Raw genomic sequence first — 18,319 nt, 5'->3', positions numbered from 1 at the left:
CCTAGTGCTGTCTGGGAATAATGTATAACTTAAAAATTGTTTCATTGACAAATTTTGCTTTAATGTTGTCATTTTGAAATTGACATTTCAAATAATGGCACCCTTCCATTATGTATTTTTTTACAGAATTTCTATGTCTGTTGTTTTAATGTTGATATTAACTTGTTTAGAATAAACAATATCATGCTTCATATAAACTGACACAAAGAGTTTACAATTGGGTTTATGTTTTAGTGTGGAATTATGTTTTATTGAGCTGTTAAAGCTACTAATCTTGCTGGAAAATACCATCCTCAAAGTGGACAAATCTTCCTTCATCTCAGTGCTAAATGGCATGTGCGTTATTCCTAGAGGGTGCACCTCCCCATCTAAAGAGGGGAAATATCCAACTTACATCCACCCCATTGATCTCAATGAGAATTTTATATGTTTGAATAAGATCATCTATTATTTTTCTAAACCCAAGAGAAAATAAATCCAATCTATTTAAACTTCCCTCACCACAGTCCCTCCAACCCAGGAATTAGTTCATATCTCCGTGATTCACTCAATTGATAAATCCTCCATTTGTTTAACATCCATCTGTATAGGAAAATTAGTTTTGGAGCTATAGTGTGTTGCCACATAGATCCCACCTGGAAACGTGGTTCTAAAGATTGGTTTAAAAAAATATTGATCGAGAGGCCAAAGGAAACTGTTGTCGTGGTGTATATACAAAAATATGAATTAAGAGCAGGTGTAAACTACTCAATGCCTTGAGCCTACTTCACCATTCAATAAGTTGATGGCTAATGTGATTACTCCTGCCCTCTCACCATAACCTTTCAATCCCGTTCTTATCAAGAATCTATCTATCCATTTAAAAATATTCAAAGACTCTGCGTTCAATCCTTTTTGAGACAGTGTTTCTTCATATCTTTGTCTTAAAAAGGCAAATCCTTATTTAAAGCAGTAACCCCTATTTCTAGGTTCTCTCACAAGTGGATATATCCTATCCACTTACACTCTGTTAAGACCTCTCAGGTATGAAATTTTCAATCAAGTTGCCTCCTACTCTTCTATGTTCCAGTTTTTAGAAGGCTAATTTGGCATAGCGTGTAGAAATTATACCTCTTGTATTGCACACCAGTGAAAGTTCCAAGTCCAGCAGAAAGTTCAAAGTATGTCAACCAACCAGTGTTCTCCATAGGTTCACTAACATTCGCAGGTTCCCTGTCTTCACCTGCTTCTTGGAAAGACCCAATTCCGTTCTCTTGGTTTCTTTGTTGCACCTGTTGTGAAGAAACAAACTTCCATACTATACTATATGTCTTCCTTTTCCTTCCCTCTCCCATTCTCCCATAATAAGAATTTCCTTTTCCCTTGTCTTCCACCTCACCTCACATTCTGTGGGTCATTTTCAATTACCAGATGCATTTTCCCTACTCTCAGTTTTCTACAGGAAATCATTCCTTCTACAACACTGCTCCACTCCTCCATTACTTTCCCTGTCCACTGGCATCTTTACAAGCAAGCACAATAGATAAAATATTGGTCTTTTACCTTCCTCCTTCTCATCATCCAAGGCCCCTAATACTCATTCTAGCTGAAACACCAATTTACTTGTACAACTTGCAATTTGGTAGCTGAGCATTCACTGTTCATGATCAGGGAAATCGAACACAGACATAGAACATAGAAAAATACAGCACAGCACAGTACAGGCCCTTCGGCCCTCGATGTTGCGCCGACCAAAGCCTACCTAACCTACACTAGCCCAATAACCTCCATATGCTTATCCAATGCCTGCTTAAATGACCATAAAGAGGGAGAGTCCACCACTGCTACTGGCAGGGAATTCCATGAACTCACAACCCGCTGAGTAAAGAATCTACCCCTAACATCTGTCCTATACCTACCACCCCTTAATTTAAAGCTGTGTCCCCTAGTAACAGCTGACTGCCTTAGCGGAAAAAGGTTCTCACTGTCAACCCTATCTAAACCCCTAATCAACTTGTACACCTCTATCAAATCTCCCCGAAACCTTCTTTTCTCCAATGAGAACAGCCCCAAGTGCCTCAGCCTTTCCTCATACGATCTTCCTACCATGCCAGGCAACATCCTGGTAAACTTCCTCTGCACTCGTTCCAATGCCTCCACGTCCTTCCTATAGTATGGCGACCAAAACTGCACACAATACTCCAGATGAGGCCGCACCAGAGTCTTACACAACTGCAACATGACCTCAGGACTCCGGAACTCAATTCCTCTACCGATAAAGCCCAGTACACCATTTGCCTTCTTCACAGCACTATTTATCTGGGTGGCAACTTTCAGAGATCTGTGTACATGGACACCAAGATCCCTCTGCTCATCCACACTACCAAGTAGCCTACCATTAGCTCAGTAATCCATCTTCTTGTTACTCCTACCAAAGTGAATGACTTCACACTTAGCTACATTGAACTCCATTTGCCACCTTTCTGCCCAGCTCTGCAACTTATCTATATCTCGCTGTAACCTGCCACATCCTTCTTCACTGTCCACAACTCCACCGACTTTCGTGTCATCCACAAACTTGCTCACCCAGCTTTCAAGCCCCTCTAGGTCATTTATAAAGATGACCAACAGCAATGGTCCCAAAACAGATCCTTGTGGAACACCGCTAGTAACTGCACTCCAAGATGAACCTATACCATCAACTACTACCCTCTGTCTCCTTCCAGGCAGCCAATTCCTAATCCAAACCTCTAATGCACCCTCAATGCCATACCTCCGTAGTTTTTGCATTAGCCTACCATGGGGTACCTTATAGAACGCCTTGCTAAAATCCATATACACCACATCTACTGCTTTACCCTCGTCCACTTCCTTGGTCACCTTCTCAAAGAACTCAATAAGGTTTGTGAGGCACGACCTGCCCTTCATAAAACCATGCTGACTATCCTTGATCACATTATTCCTATCCAGATGTTCATAAATCCTATCCCTTACAATTCTCTCTAAGACTTTGCCCACAACAGAAGTGAGACTCACTGGCCTATAGTTACTCGGGCTATCCCTACTCCCCTTCTTGAACAAGGGGACCACATTCGCTATCCTCCAGTCTTCTGGTACTATTCCCGTAGACAATGACGACATAAAAATCAAGGCCAATGGCTCTGCTATCTCCTCCCTAGCTTCCCAGAGGATCCTAGGATAAATGCCATCAGGCCCAGGGGACTTATCTATTTTCACCCTTTCCAGTATTCCCCAGACCTCTTCCCTACATACCTCAAGGCCATCCATTCTAATCACTTGTGACTCAGTATTCACATCAGCAACAGTGTCCTGTTCCTTAGTGAATACTGACGAAAAGTATTGATTTAGTGTCTCTCCAATCTCCTCCGCCTCCACGCACAACTTCCCACTACTATCCTTGACTGGACCGATACCTACCCTAGTCATCCTTTTATTCCTGACATACCTATAGAAAGCCTTTGGGTTTTCCCTAATCCTACCAACTCAGGACTTTTCATGTCCCCTTCTCGCTGCTCTTAGCTCTCTCTTTAGATCCTTCCTGGCTACCTTATAACTCTCAATCGCCCCAACTGAACCTTCACGCCTCATCTTTACATAGGCCACCCTCTTCCCTTTCACAAGGGATTCCAATTCCTTATTAAACCACGGCTCCCTCACAAGACCCTTTACTCCCTGCCTGACTGGTACATACTTATCAAGGACACCCAATAGCTGTTCCTTGAACAATCTCCACATATCATTTGTGTTCTTCCCTTGAAGCCTATTTTTCCAATCCACGCATCCTAAGTCATGTCTCACCGCATCATAATTTCCCTGCCCCCAGCTATAACTCTTGCCCTGCAGTGCACACTTATCCCTCTCCATCACAAGAGTAAAAGTCACCGAGTTGTGGTCACTGTCCCCGAAGTGCTCACCTACCTCCAAGTCTAACACCTGGCCTGGTTCATTACCTAGAACCAAATCCAGTATGGCCTCACCTCTTGTTGGCCTGTCTACATATTGTGTCAGGAAACCCTCCTGCACACATTGGACAAACACCGACCCATCTAACAAACTCGAGCTATAGCTTTCCCAGTCAATATCTGGGAAGTTAAAGTCCCCCATAACAACCACCCTGCTACTTTCACTCTTCTCCTGAATCATCCTCGCAATACTTTCTTCTACTTCTCTCGGACTGTTAGGAGGCCTGTAGAAAACTCCTAACAGGGTGACCTCACCTTTCCAATTTCTAACCTCAGCCCAAACTACCTCAGATGGCAAGTCTTCCTCCATCGTCCTTTCCACCGCTGTAATACTATCCTTGACAAGCAATGCCACACCTCCCCCTCTTTTACCCCCATCTCTGACCCTGCTAAAACATTTAAACCCTGGAACCTGCAACTGCCGTTCCTGTCCCGGTTCTACCCACGTCTCTGTAATGGCCACAACATCGAAGTCCCAGGTACCAACCCACGCTGCAAGTTCACCTACCTTATTTCTTATACTTCTGGCGTTGAAGTATACACATTTCAAGCCACCTTCCTGTTTACAGGCACCCTCCTTCGAGATCGATGCCTTGTTCCTTACCTCCCTACACTCAAGATCCTGTACCCTAAAGCTACAGTCCAGGTTCCCATGCCCCTGCAGAGTTAGTTTAAACCCTGCCAAAGAGCACTAGCAAACCTCCCCCCAAGGATACTGGTGCCCCTCAGGTTCAGGTGTAGACCATCCTGTTAATAGAGGTCCCACCTTCCCCAGAAAGAACCCCAGTTGTCCAGAAACCGGAATCCCTCCCTCCTGCACCATCCCTGTAGCCACGCATTTAACTGTTCTCTCCCCCATTCCTCGACTCTCTATTACGTGGCATGGGTAACAAACCAGAGACAACAACTCTGTTCGTTCTAGCTCTGAGCTTCCAACCTAGCTCCCTGAAAGCCTGCCTAACATCCTCACCCCTCTTCCTACCTATGTCATTGGTTCCAACATGGACCACGATCTGGGGCTGCTCCCCCTCCCCCTTAAGGACCCGGAAAACACGATCAGAGACATCACGTACCCTTGCACCTGGGAGGCAGCATACCAATCGTGAGTCTCTGTCGCCCCCGCAAAACCGCCTATCTGTGCCCCTCACTATTGAGTCCCCAATAACTATCGCTCTATCTTTCTCCACCCTTCCCTTCTGAGCAACGGGGACAGGCTCCGTGCCAGAGGCCTGAACCTCGTTGCTTACCCCTGGTAAGTCATCCCCCCCCACAAGTATCCAAAACGGTATACTTGTTCTTGAGGGGAATGACCGCAAGGGGTCCCTGCACTGGCTGCTTCCTCCCACTCCCCCTCACTGTCACCCATCTCTCTATAACTTTCGGAGTAACTACTTCCCTAAAGCTCTGATCTATGACCACCTCTGCCTCCCGAATGATCCGCAGTTCATCCAACTCCAGCTCCAGTTCCCTAACACGGTCTTGGAGGAGCTGGAGATGGGTGCACTTCTTGCAAGTGTAATCAGCAGGGACGCTAATGGCTTCCCTCACCTCAAACATGTTGCAAGAGGAACATTGCACTGCCTTCACTGCCATCCCTCTAAAAGGTAAACTTTAAAAAACTAGATCTAAAGAAACAAACAAGCAAACTCTATTCCTGAGATGCTGCCTGGCCTGCTGTGCTTTGACCAGCAACACATTTGCAGCAAAATGCAGCACTTACCTGCTTACCACAACGGGTCTTATTATTAGGTTAGAGGAGGAGGGCGGGTGGGAGACTCTACCCCTGTAGTGCCTCGAGTTCCTCGCTTGCGCGCTTATATAAGAAAAAAAACATTCCCAGGTAAGCTAGCGCGACACCAGCTTCCGGGTCCGCTAGACGCATAAAAAAAACTTTAAATTTTAGCCGTTAATAAACAAAAACTGGACTATACGCACGATTTAAAAAACCACCAGACAGCCGTTACCTGCTCCGCCGAGAGAATGAGGCCGAAGGCTTGAAGCTGCGCGCTTATGTAAGAAAAAAAAAACCTTCCCAGGTAAGCTAGCGCGACACCAGCTTCCGGGTTCGCTAGGTGCTTAAAAAAACACCACCAGACAGCTATTACCTGCTCCACCGAGAGAGTGACCTGGTGATCCTTTGGCTTGCAAACTGAAATCTCACAGTCAGCACCAATCACCAAACAACGGTGAGAACCAACACGTTGCTGATCTAGGAGATCCATCAGTTGATAAGGAGTGAATATGAATGGTGTAAGTGAGAGAAGGACACTACTGGATGTATGAGGGCAGGAAGCAGGCTGCAAAAGATATAAGGAGAATAGCACGCTGGAAGGGGAGTGTGGGTGGGGAGAAGAGCAAACTGCAAAGAAAAGAGATCAGTTTTAAGCCTATCGACAGAGGAATACTCAGCTAACTGGGACCCAAGAAAACTTCACATCAGTGAGGAATGTGGAATGTATAATTGAGGGTGGCATAATTCAGCAGCAACTATACTTGGCGAGGGAAGCAGGGACGCGGGGAGAAAGCAGTGGGTTCTACTTGTCAATTATTAAAGTTAAATCTGAAATTGAGATCCAAGATGTAGTAAATAAGGTTGTCACCACATGATGATGCTGGCCCCTCTAGTTTCTCACCTTCCAACATTGTGCACCACCCCTCAATGACTGAAACTGTTCAATTCCCCTCACTCTCTTGCCTTTCCTGCACTTCCTCCTCCAACTGACATGACTCCTGGCTGACTGGTGTCAAAAGTTTCACCATTTCTGGGGTTGTGGATTGAAGCTGGTAAGCACTGACAGGATGTTTGTGTGGAGACAGTGAGCATTGTGAGGCTGTGAAGAGGTGAACACAATCAGGGTGTGCAGGTTGGATAAAAAATGTGTTGGGGGTGTGAGTGCATTGGGGCTGTGAGTACTATTGAGGTCTGCACAAATCAGGTATGTGTATCAGGTGGTGTGGGAGAGTGGTGAGCATTGTTGGGAGAATGGCGTGGAGTTGAATACATTTTTGTGGAGTTCTGAGCTATTGGTGAGCTATGTTGAGGTTGTCATGGTGCTGGACTTCTTTAAACTCTTTCCACCTGTTATGAAAGCTCTAGATTCCTGATGAAGGGCTTATGCTCGAAACGTCATTCCTGAGATGCTGCCTAACCTGCTGTGCTTTGACCAGCAACACATTTGCAGCTGTGATCTCCAGCATCTGCAGACCTCATTTTTTACTCGAAAACTGTGTTAAAGCCAGAATAAGTATTTTCTAGGACAAGCAGACCAAGTCCCTGTGTTTCTGGCCATCTTGAGGTACTGTCGTAGGGAATTGTGCAGAAATCTGAGCAAAGTAGAACAAGTGATTGGAAATTAAACTTTGTTCATAAGTACTATGTTATGTGCTTGTTGGAATTTCTTTAGCATCCAAAGGGGCATCAGTTCCTCTTGCTAAAATTTGGGCAAATGTATATTGTATGTTTATAAGAATCCTCATTGTAAACATAAACTTACATAATACTTTGTGGGGTGACACAGTGGCTCAGTGGTTAGCACTGCTGCCTCACAGCGCCAAGGACCTGGGTTTGATTCCAGCCTTGGGCGACTGTCTGTGTGGAGTTTGTACATTCTTCCTGTATGTGCGTGGGTTTGCTTCGGGTGTTCCGGTTTCCTCCCACAGTCCAAAGATGTGCAGGTCAGGTGAATTGGCCATGCCAAATTGCCAACAGTGTTCAGGGATGGGTAGGTTAGGTGCATTGGTCCGGGGTAAATATTGATAATAGGGCAGGAGAATGGGTCTGGGTGGGTTACTCTTCGGAAGATCTGTGTGGACTTGTTGGGCCAAAGGGCCTGTTTCCACACTGTAGGGATTCTATATAAGAAACCTCACAGACACTTTGTGGTGCATTAACTTTAATGGGCTTACTATGAACAGCCATTATATATCCTTTTTTGAAGTTACTGCTGAAACCTCAAATCCTCATTGTATCTTATGATCAATAATTGGATCAATTAAAAAGATTCCTAGAGTTCCACTGCAGCAATTAGTGTTTTAGCTGGTGCAGTTAAATTTTGTGTAGCATATTTCACTACAGTAGTGCTAATTTGCTGGATATTTTAAACCAGTCTATTCCTAAAATGCTATGGGGAGTGAAATAAAAGGTGAAGTTTAAAATTAACTGCAGTAGTGATTATAATTTGATCTACAAAGTTTGAATAGTAAATAGATTATGCTGCAATAAGTATTATCCTTATGTGTCTCAAAGCCACAATAAAAGTCAGTGGTTATGAAAAATGGAAGTTGAGATGAATCTTCAGCCCCAAAGGTGTGAAGACAAGCCTCTGCAATGAACATTAAGCAGCCAGCCAGAGTTAAGTTCAGAACTTTGCTTCACTGAATGCTGCAGTGCAGTGAAATTTCCTGTATGGAATGATGCTAATGAAATTCTGTGCAAAATATGTTGCACAAAATTGTGGACAGGTCATCCTACAACACTGGTTTTTAAGTCTACATAACATTAATGAGCTGTGAAATAAGTAAGGTAGACAAGCAGAAGGCTGGAAGAACACAGCCAGGCAGCGGCAGGAATTGGAGAAGTCAACATTTCAGGTGTAACCCTTCTTCAGGAGATGTTGACTTCTCCAACTCCTGATGCTGCCTGGCCTATTGTGTTCTTCCAGCCTCCTACTTGTCTACCTTGGATTCCAGCATCTGCAGGTTTTTTTTGTCTCTAACCTAATGAAATAAGAAAATGAATTAAATAGTGTTTTTAATTATCTTTATTTATTTACTACAACCATTACCACTCCCTCTATCTTGTGTTTTACTAGATGTTTGTCACTTAATCTCTCCCCAACCTCTCACGTCCCACAGACCTTTCCTTTTTTTAAAAACTTTCTCCCTCACCTGTTAACTCTGATTCTCTATCCATAGATGCTGCCAGACCCTATTGAGTATTTCCAGCACTTTGTTTCTATTTCCAGCATCTGCTGTAGTCTGCTGTATTTTAGCCAGAAAACTTATGTATTTTGGAAACCAGAAATGCATATCGATCAGCCTCTGAAAGATAGGATAAGGAATTGACTGAAGGCACCAATTAGATGTTGGACGAGTTCTGTTGCAGAAGTTCAGAACAAGTGTCTGGGGACTTGATATATTTGTAATTTACATTAATTATTTAAATTGAAAACCTTGATACAAATTATACCAATTTAAAGATAATATTAAACTGTGCAGAACAGTGAACAGAATTGAAAGGTTTCAAAAGATACCGGTCAGCTACAGGCAAATGGGACTAATTTAGATTAGATTAGATTAGACTTACAGTGTGGAAACAGGCCCTTCGGCCCAACAAGTCCACACCGACCCGCCGAAGCGCAACCCACCCATACCCCTACATTTACCCCTTACCTAACACTACGGGCGATTTAGCTTGGCCAATTCACCTGACCCGCACATCTTTGGACTGTGGGAGGAAACCGGAGCACCCGGAGGAAACCCACGCAGACACGGGGAGAACGTGCAAACTCCACACAGTCAGTCGCCTGAGTCGGGAATTGAACCCGGGTCTACAGGCGCTGTGAGGCAGCAATGCTAACCACTGTGCCACCGTGCCGCCCATAATTTAGTTTGGGAAATTTGGTTGGCATGGATGAGTTGGATCGAAGGGTTTGTTTCCATGTTGTGTGACTCTATAAATAAAATATATAAAAGGGTGAACAATAGCAAATGAAATTTACTTCAAATATTAAGTATCATACATTAGAATAATCAACAGACTTGCTCCATGAATGTATTGAAATGGATGTGGGTGATGTTATGAAGGAAACACAGGTCTGCTCAGTGTATCTAAGCAAAGCAGAGCAGCAATCAACAATCAATAGATTGATGATGAATATAACAAAAGCAGTAATTCACTGGTTGGAGGAAGAATTGATTAAATTATACAATTCTCTTGTCAGACCACACCTACAGTACTATGTCCATTTCTGTATTGTGAGCGATTAAAGCTCTGAGCAAAGGTTTGTTTCTAATATAAAAGCCCAGAGTTGAGCGGATACGTGGCCTGAGCTTTTCTGGTTGGAATGAAAGATTTAGAGGGGCTCGTGACTGAGTGGTTAAGGCAATAAGCTTTTAAATCCTTCAGGATTTCCCTGCGCAACTTCAAATCTTGCCGACTATGTTTTGATTGAACGAGTAGCACAACTCTAGTTAGCACTGCTGCCTCATGGCGACTAGACATCCAGGTTCGGTTTCATGCTTGGGTGACTGTCTGTGTGGTGTTTGTACATTCTCTCCATGTCTGCTTGGGTTTCCTCTGGGTGTTCCAGTTTCCTTCCATAGTCCAAAGATGTGCAGGTTTAGTTGGATTGGCCATGCTAAATTACCTAGGCGAGAGTGAGGACTGCAGATGCTGGAGATTAGAGTTGAGAGTGTAGTGCTGGAAAAGCACAGCAGGTCAGGCAGCATCCGAGGAGCAGGAGAATTGACATTGCCAGCAAAGAGCTGATGAAGGGCTTTTGCCTGAAACATCAACACTCCTGCTCCTCTGATGCTGCCTGACCTGCTGTGCCTTGCCAGCACCACGCTCCTGACTCAATTCAGCCAAAGCCCAACTAGACCTGTCAGGTTTTAATCAACTAGGCAAAAGTGAGGACTACAGATGCTGGAGATCAGAGTCTAGATTTGTGTGGTGCTGGAAAAGCATAGCAGGTCAGACAACATCCAAGGTTTCCAGCACCACTCTAATCGAGATTCTGTCAGGTTTTAATTTGCTGTGATATCTAATATTGCTGCTGTTGTATAATGTAGAAAGCGGTCCAGATAGCAACATGCCAACTGATTGCCAATTAAGTGGGATAATGTGAAGTGCGTTTAACAAATACTTTAAAGAGCCAAAGATAAATATGCCGGTGCTTTAGTTTAATAAGTAAATAATTCTGTTTATGTTCTTGTTATTGAATAGACACAGCAATTTAAATGTGTTAATATCTATAGTCAGTGACTAGATAGTACTGCATCCATCAGTTTTTTTAAGAAATAGGATAGTGATTAGTTAATGTACTGCAGTGTCTGTACAGTACTTGATAAGGTGATTAAACAAGCTGAAAATGTGTTGCTGGAAAAGCGCAGCAGGTCAGGCTGCATCCAAGGAGCAGGAGATTTGACATTTCGGGCATAAGCCCTTCTTCAGGAATCAAGTCGAATCTCCTGCTCCTTGGATGCTACCTGACCAGCTGCGCTTTTCTAGCAACACATTTTCAGCTCTGATCTCCAGCATCTGCAGACCTCACTTTCTCCTCGGTGATTAAACAAGGGCAAGTTAAATTTATTGCAGATAAAGGTTAATTATCGTAGTTAGAATGGGCAATAGACATCCTCCATGAATGTATTGAAATGGCTATGATTGAATATGATTTTCTCTCCCTGGAATTGATGCTGAAGGTAGTGACAAGGACAAGCAATTAGGTGAATTGTTGCCAGGGAGAGCCCACCCCTTCTCACCACCTCAGGAATAAAATCCTGGTGTCCATGAGGACTCAACTGTAACCGATGGCCACTAAAAGCTAGCTTACAGTCCTGGCTTCCAAGCCCCTCCCCACATGAAAGAATGTAGGAAGTGCTGCATGGATACTTTAATCTCAAACGTAAGCAGAACTGGTTTAAATAATTGCAAATGTTGGAACTAGCTGCTAGTCAAACATGTCTAAAGAACAAAAATTGGTTTGTAATGAATTTATAAATCTCCTTCAAAACACTAATAACTGAAATCTTACCCTTTTCCTTTAAATCCTCTCATGTTCTTCTGATCAAAGATGTAGCCGTGGATACGTGCATGGACCCCAGTTATGTCTATCTTATTGAGGGGTTATGTGGAACATTCCTTGTTCCAATCATATTCAGGTCCTACCCACAACTCTTTCTCCATTTCATCGATGTCATCATTGATGCTGCTTCTCTCTCCCGTTTTGAATTGGAAAGATTAACCAGTTTTGCTACCAATTTCCATTCAGTCCTCGCCTTCACCTGGTCCATCTCCAACTCCTCCCCTCCCTTCTTCAATAGCTCTGTTTCTATTTCTGGTGATAGGTTGGCTGCCATTATACACTACAAACCCATTGACTTACACAGTTAAGTTTTACTATCCATCCTCACACCCTGCTTCCTATATCGATTCAACCTTATTCTCCCAGTTTCTCCGTCTCCATCACGTTTGTTCTAACGATGTCACCTTCTTTATGGGAGCCTCAGAAAATGTCCACCTTTTTCCTGAGGATTCCCTACTACCTTGGATGACAGGTCACTTAGCAATTTTGGTTCATCTCTTGCACTTCTGATTAGATTAGATTAGATTCCCTACAGCATGGAAACAGGCCCTTTGGCCCAACAGGTCCACACCGACCCTCCGAAGAGCAACCCACCCAGACCCATTCCCCTACATTCATCCCTGACTAATGCACCTGACGCTACGGACAATTTACCATGGCCAATTCACCTAACCTGCACATCTTTGGACTGTGGGAGGAAACCGGAGCACCAGGTGGAAACCCACGCAGACCCGGGGGTAATGTGCAAATTCCACACAGACAGTTGCCCGAGGCAGGAATTGAACCTGGGTCCCTGGCACTGTGAGGCAGCAGTGCTAACCACTGAGCCACCATGCCGCTCCTTCTGCCCTCATTCTCCACCACCCACATGTGCATGCAAGCAGATTCAACTCTAAAATGCACAAGTAAATGCAGTCTGGAAGTATGTTTTTACAGTTAGGATTCTCAGAATTATGCACATTGCATATATGGCTTCACTGGGTTACTTATGATTAGTGGCCCTTGGCTCTTGTACTTCATTAGTGTGCTGTTAATAGCTGACATTGACTGAAAACTATTAGTGAATGATGATAATTACACTATAGTTATTTTATCTTTCCATCTTGGCTGTCGTATGTTCCTGTACTTTTTACATATCTTTTACGTGTGTTTTCTGTTCCCATATCTATTATCATTTATTTATCTGTATTAAAGTCCACCTCCACTCTTAAGTTCATTTGCTTAATGAGCTTACATTTCTTTTAACTGCTGCGTCCTACAGACCTGAGAGATCCAGGATCAAGCTGTGAAAAAGATTTGTTGCAAATGCACAATAGGGATTGTAGCCTGCACCATCCTGTCAGAGAGTGCCTCTTTGCCAAAGATATAGGCTGCAAAATCACGGGTCGTGCATCCTGGCATATGCTAAGCTACATTCTCCAAAGCCCCTGTCTTGGGAAATTCCAATTTTGATCCCTCCTCCACCAGAGTTCCTGTTGGGAGTGGGTGAAATCCCTGGCCCCAACTGCCATACAGGAGATTCTTTGCACAGACCAAGACTTGAAATAACTGTCTTCTTGTCTAATGTGTTGTGCTCCTGCTGTAGTTAGAGTCAGGACTTGAAAGGCATCTTCACCTCCTCATAAGATATTCTGAAGTCAGGAAATTGACTTCAATGGGGATTCTTATTTTATGGTGAGCTGTGCTGCTAGCTGGTCATGAGACAACTAACAAATAATTTAATCATGACAAATTTCTATTACCACCTATTCACCTAGCAAAGACTTTAAATATTTCTCATTTGCTCAATGACTGGCTGTAACTCTGTTGCCAGATGGCAGATAGTTGTGTTGAGTTGGTGATCCAATATAAAGCAAAATCAACCCTCTGGAACAGACTTAGTAATGCTGGTAACATGTCCGCAATATTTTAGATAACTGGATTTTAGCCAGCTTTTCTGAGTCGTTAAGTGCTCTGACTGGTGTAACCATACTTGTTGGTCAGGCAGCAGGAAGTATGCAAATTCTATTTATTGGTAGTGTCTCCTATTTTGTTTGGTAAAACTTAAGTATACTAGATCATTGGAAGTGAAGTTTACTTGAGTAGCAAGCATAAAATGATAGTTTGATCAATGTGGTCACCTGAGGAAGTGGATGTATTCTTATTATCTGCTTACATACAATTGAGTAGGATGATTCTTGCATTTAACGTTACGGAATCTTCTGTATAAAGATTAGTTATTACTTAAGAATTCCTTCAATGAACTGTTAGGCCTTGACATTTCAGGCAGTGTATTCTGTCCATCATCTAGAGTGATAACCGAAAGAAATGAAACAGATAGTTACATATAGGAGGGCATTGCATCTGTTTGGTCTAGACTAGCATTCTTAGGTTGTTGTGGCACAGTGGTAGCATTCCTATCTCTGAGCCAGAAGGCCCAGGTTCAAATTCCACCTGAGCAGTTTGTCATAACTAATTTGAACAGGTTGATTAGATATATCTATGTGAGTACTATTGTTGCCACAGCCTACATAAGTAGTAGACTCGAGAAACTTCAAACACAACGAATAGGTCAGGTGAGCTATCATCAAACACACACAACCTCATAACCAATATCCAGTAGTCAAACTGGAAATGTATCACATTCATGCATTGATTTAACAAAAAATTTAATTTGATTTATTATTGTCACATGTACCTAGGTACAGTAAAACGTTTTGATTTGCATGCAGTACAAGCAGATCATTGGTTACAAGATATCATGAAGCTCTATCAACACTAGACCAAGACAGTGGCCTTCCCATTACTGAATCTGGCTAGCCTTACTGAAGAAATACATTACCAGCCCTTCTACACAGTTGACTAGTCAGCTGCAAGAGTGTGAACAGACTGATAGCAAACACAAAAGCCTGACAGTAGTAAGTTCCCATATGGACCATCCTTCAGTATGCATAACTATCTCTTTCAATTGTTCCACTTATTCCTCCAATATGTTGCATGAAACCTGCCTGTCAAGGATGACTAATTATTTTAAGGTAACAGCTGTTATTTCCAGGCCAGGTTTCACATGCTTCAACATTTTTAAACAATCTTAGTCAGTGTTCCTATCATCTTCCTGGAGGTTACCATTGATCAAAAACAGAGCTGAACCAGCCATATGAATGCTTAGGCTACAAGAAGCAACTCACAGCTTATCTCTGCAATGCCAGTTCACCATCTACAAGACACAATCAGACATATGAATGAGAACAGCTCCAACAACACTTGAAGCTCAACACCATTCAGAACAAATCAATCCACTTGATTGGCACCCATCCACCATCTTCAGCATTCACTCCCTTCACCACTGATATTGTGGTGCAGTGTATCATCTACAAGATACATGGTAACAAATCACTAAGGCTCCTTTGACAGCATCTTCCAATTTGTCCTTCTATATGGTTGAGGTTACAAGGACTAATACCACCACCTCTTGAAACGACATCATCCTGACTTGGAACCATTATCATTGTTCCTTCATTGTCAAAATCCTGAAGCTCCCCTCCTAATAGCACTGCGTATGTCCCTACAGCCTAAGGACTGCAATGCTTCAAGAAAGCAGCTCAATAGCAAATAAGAATTGGCAATAAATGCTGGTCTAGCCAGCAATATCACATCACATGAACAAATAAAAAAAAACTGCTCTTAACATGAAAACCTTCAAACAGTTCTTATGATTTTATTTTTGCTAAATGAATTCCCATAGAATAGATACGTATACTGTGGAGAAGTGTTGAAACAACATTAAGTATTGATTGTCTAAGTGAAATATGGAATAATTCTTGCACCACCATGGACACAAGCCTTTAGAGAGTAGACTAAATCTTTAAAAGTATTTCAAGAAATATTGTGCATGAGATAGTGAGAGTTGATAATCTTGAAAATGTACTAACTGTATACCAAACATGGTTTATTTCCATTATTTACAGATTAGAGATGTACTGAGAATATAGACATCAGAGTGATGGAGTTAAAGGGTGTGAACAATTTTCAGACATTTGCTCTGAAGCAAGTTGTAAACCATAACAGAAAATCCAGGAACAAGATTAGGCCTTCCAGCACCTTAAATCTGACCTGCCATTCAGTTAGATCATAGCTGACCTTTATCTAACTCTATCCACCTGCCATAACTCATGCTGAATGAAAATCTATCAGTCAAACATTTGAATTTGCAATTGACCTAACCTAAGCAGTTTTTTTTTAGCACAAAAAGCTTTAGATTTGTACTACAGTTAGCATTGCTCCCTTTCATCACCTCAAATGTTAAGGTCATGCTCCCATTTCTATACTTCCCCATACATGAATTAGGGTAGCTAGATGGAGCCTTTCAAATCCCTTGTCACATCACACATTTCCAATCACCATATCACCAGCTCCCAATAGCATTAATCCCTGTACTCATTGACTGACTTTGGCTCCCAGTCATGCTAGCCGCCTGTTTGTTCCACTGCAGCAAATTCCAAATTTTTGACGCATGAAGTTTTCATTTTGATATGACAATCTTGGCTCAGAAACAGAAAATCATGGCTTCAATTCTCAGTCTCAAAATCTCAATCTCAGGTGATGTTTCATTGCAGTTTTGCAGAAGACCATATTTTTGAGAAGCTACTATTTAATTAGATGATAAATTGTGATACCTGTTCCCTCATATGGCCTATAAGATCTCAAGCCACAGTTTGAAGAACTGTAGAGCTTTGCTCCAGTGTCTTGCCCAATGTGTATCTCTTGAGCAAATTCAGACATATAGATTTGTTTGGTCACGATTTTATTAGCTTGAATCAGATGAATCTTCCTAGAGTATAATTCAATGTGGTGTTCCACTCAACTCTCCAGCTGTTTATTGCTGTCAATGATGACCTTTCAGCCTTTGTAATCAACTGGGCTGTCTTCTTTATTGATGGACTTTGTCTTTTTGATCCCTTTATCCATGCCCTTTGCATTCCCTGTTTGGGTGAACATAAGGATATTTTGGCAGAGCTGTAAGTAATAACAGTGGTGCAAATCAATCTGTTATTTCCTACATGAAATGTAACAGATAACTAGAGGATATTTGAAGTATGGTTTTCAGCCATGAGTTGGCTGCACCTAGAGTCCAAAACTCTGTTCTCCTTGGACTCCTCAGTGGAGGCCAGGAAGTTAGGCCATGTAATGCAAAAAGCCCCAAGACCAAACGTGTAAGCATATCTTTGTAATATTCATCATTTGAAAATCAGCACCGGTCTGCTAAAAATGATACCTAGGCAATTGATGCTGTGACAGGTCCCCTCAAACTTCTGTTTGTAAGCTGGGAGGAGGAACACAATATTGTGATCTGATTTTTCAAAGTGCCGACTGTGGAGCAGGGAGGGAGATGTTGGGAGTGGAATAAGGTGTCTCAGAGGGAACAGTCCCTATGGAAGACTGACAAGGGAGGGGAGGGGAATGTGTGTCTGGTGGTGGCGGAAATTGCAGTGCTCCAATGAAACTTGGCACAAGCTGCAAGAATGGCTCATTTTCCACATGGCAGCCCTGCAACCTTCTGGACTCAATATAGAGTTCAATACTTTTAAGGTTTGAGCACCTTCTCCCATGTTGTTACTGCATTCCCCACATACCAGGCCTTGTCATCCCATGAGCTGCTGCAACCAACAATCCATTGTCAGCTACTAACCATCCCCTTTAGCAGCTATTCATTTTCGCAGGCTGAGTTTTACCCATTCCTTTGTCTACCCAACTGTTCTTCTCTCTGTTTGGGCTCCATCTCCATGCATCAGTTATTTCTTCCCCATCCCTCTTATCCCTTCTTCAGTATCTACACTAACCTTTTCCCAGCTACAGTCAGTTCTGAAGAATGGTCTCTGGATGCAAAACATTAACTCTGCTTTCTCTCCACAGATGTTGCCAGACCTACTGTGTTTTTCCAGCAATTTGTGTTTGTTTCAAAATTCATTCATGGGATTAGGTGTTGCTGGCTAGGCCAGAATTTATTGGGTATATCTAATAGCCTGGCAAATGAGTGGTTTGCCAGGCCATTTTGGAGAGCAGGTAAGAATCGACCACATTTTTGTTGGTCTGGAGTGAGATGCAGATCAGCCTGGCTAAGTATGGTGCATTTTTTTTCCCAAAGGACATGTGAACTCAAACAACAACCAATCGTGGTTACATGATCACCGCTAGACTAACAGTTTTAATTCCATATTTTTTATTCACCATTTGCCATGGTTGAATTCAAATGCATGTCCCCAGAACGTTAGCCCTGGATTCTGGATTTACTACCCCTATGGCATTTCCACTATGCCATTGCCTTCTCTAAAAACATATATCAAACCATGAATTATGGCTTGTGAGAGGTAGCTAACAGATTTGCTGTTTGAGACTTACGAAAAGCAAGTGGAAGATGCAAACGTGACCCAACTAATTTTTGTTTTGGATACCTGAAAGCGATAAAAACGAAGAAATCCATACCGATAATTCCTTTTTGTTTTAATTGCCGACCAACAGAGAATCGAACATCCTTGACCACAGCTACAGAACTGTTTTGCTAAAATTTTG

General features: G+C 42.6%; 1 protein-coding gene across 1 annotated transcript in view; it reads left to right on the top strand.

Moving 5' to 3' along the window:
• The window catches only part of celsr3 (cadherin, EGF LAG seven-pass G-type receptor 3), a 255,555-nt gene that overhangs the window by 139,774 nt on the left and 97,462 nt on the right, over nt 1-18,319 (top strand). The gene's annotated exons all lie outside the window — the stretch shown is intronic.

Source organism: Hemiscyllium ocellatum, chromosome 14 (assembly GCF_020745735.1).
Source record: "Hemiscyllium ocellatum isolate sHemOce1 chromosome 14, sHemOce1.pat.X.cur, whole genome shotgun sequence".
In the NCBI taxonomy this organism is placed as follows: domain Eukaryota; kingdom Metazoa; phylum Chordata; class Chondrichthyes; order Orectolobiformes; family Hemiscylliidae; genus Hemiscyllium; species Hemiscyllium ocellatum.
The sequence above is the reverse complement of the archived record's forward strand: the minus strand, read 5'-3'. Positions and strand labels throughout refer to the sequence as shown.